Source organism: Amblyomma mixtum, chromosome 5, assembly GCF_055824585.1.
Source record: "Amblyomma mixtum isolate Tamu chromosome 5, ASM5582458v1, whole genome shotgun sequence".
Classification (NCBI taxonomy): Eukaryota; Metazoa; Arthropoda; class Arachnida; order Ixodida; family Ixodidae; genus Amblyomma; species Amblyomma mixtum.
Genome location: NC_143016.1, coordinates 130,571,558 through 130,573,290, shown reverse-complemented (window position 1 = coordinate 130,573,290; position 1,733 = coordinate 130,571,558). Strand labels below are relative to the sequence as shown.

At 43.0% G+C, this 1,733-nt stretch overlaps 1 non-coding gene across 1 annotated transcript; it reads left to right on the top strand.

Annotated features, from left to right (window-relative positions):
• Positions 1 to 928: 928 nt before the first annotated feature.
• TRNAT-GGU (transfer RNA threonine (anticodon GGU)) lies at positions 929 to 1,002 on the top strand. The gene has a single exon. It is a non-coding gene; the product is annotated as a tRNA-Thr (tRNA).
• Positions 1,003 to 1,733: the final 731 nt, after the last annotated feature.

Here is a 1,733-nt window from a genome sequence, read left to right as displayed (position 1 = left end):
TACCTCCAGGTGGCCATGCTAGCTGGATAATGCACTGTTTCACATCCCGGGTGACGTCATTTTCGTTATTGTGCTTTTCGCCGCTTTATGGGTTTGCTATGAATGATATGCAACAGTCGGAACAAACACCTTATTTGAAGAGCAAAATATATATTTTTTATAAATGCAAGTACCGTGCTCGGAAATGTAACGTATTTAGTCACAACGTTTTTAATGTCATAACCAAAAAATAAAAATGGAACGAAAGAAAACACTTCATGTATAGGCTTCATCAAAAAATTTGTTGAATACTAAAGTCATCCAGACTAAGCGGGAAAAGAACTGTAAGTTCTCCTGGGGGGCAGAAGGCAAGACTTTACTGCGAGAACCTGAGAATTCAAGAGTAGTACGCCGAAGTTGTCAAGATATCTTTGCAAAAATAACATAACCGTAAATTTTTGGTTATCGCTTTTCCCTTCAAATAACTGCGAAATGACAAAGCTCACTCCACTCTGTCCCGTCGGAAACGTCAATCTTTTGCACCATGATCCACAGTTTAAAGGAATAATGTGAACCAGCATCTTCTATCTTTTTCACAACAGGACCAGCGGTTTAACTCTTTCCTTACACCTGAAAAACAAGCAATCTCAGGGTTTTGTGCAGTTCATTCACCCAGAAATTCCGGGGTTCGAACCCGGGACCACCGCTTCACCGAAGCAGTCGCTCTACCAATTGAGCTAACTGGTACGGCAAGCTTATGGTAGGGCGAGAGCGAATTGATCAATAACTCGAAGTGGGAACAGTGTTGGTGAAATGTTTAGAGGGATCCCCCAAGGTGGAGTAGATTTGTAATAAGGGAGTAATTACTCATTCACATTGACATTTGACCAAAACTCTTCCAAATTCGAGTTATTCATCAATTCGCTCTCGCCCTACCATGAGCTTGTCGTCCCGGTTAGCTCAGTTGGTAGAGCGACTGCTCCGGTGAAGCGGTGGTCCCGGGTTCGAACCCCGGACCAGGAAGAATTTTTCATTAACTACGAAGTTTCTGAGAAAGCTGTACAGCTTTCCTTTGTAGCCGTATGGCTGCGCTCGGGTGGATGTCAATGAGTAATTACTCCCTTATTACAAATCTACTCCACCTTGGGGGATTTCCCTAAACATTTGTCCTACTACTACTGCTGCTGCTACTACTACTACTACTACTAATACTACTACTAGTACTACTACTAGTACTACTACTAGTACTACTACTACTACTACTACTACTACTACTACTACTACTACTACTACTACTACGAGTACTACTACTACTACGCGAAACCCCAGAACGAGCCCTTAACAGCTGTCGCCGTAAGATTAAGTTCTTACCAGGTGCAATTACAAGCAATACGTACTTAGACTAGGTGATTCAGTGGCACATGAGCAGCAACAGTCAGCATGCGCACCAGTTACAGGAATAAAAATACACGCAACCCAAGTTTTTCAAGGTCTTGGGATTGCCACCTCGGGTGCTCGCGATTCACATTTAATAATGGTATAGAAACCCAATCTCTCCGCATGAATCGGTCTGCACGCTGGACGCAGTATGTATGGGTCAGAATGATGCACCTAAATGCAACAATAAAAAATCTGCCTCGCATAGCAACCAACAAGTATATAGCATCAAGGTTGGCTTTTCGAAAAGAGTATTGCGACTTCCACGGTCTGCCACACGTTCATTTTCTTTTCTCTCAAGCAGCTGACCACGCAGA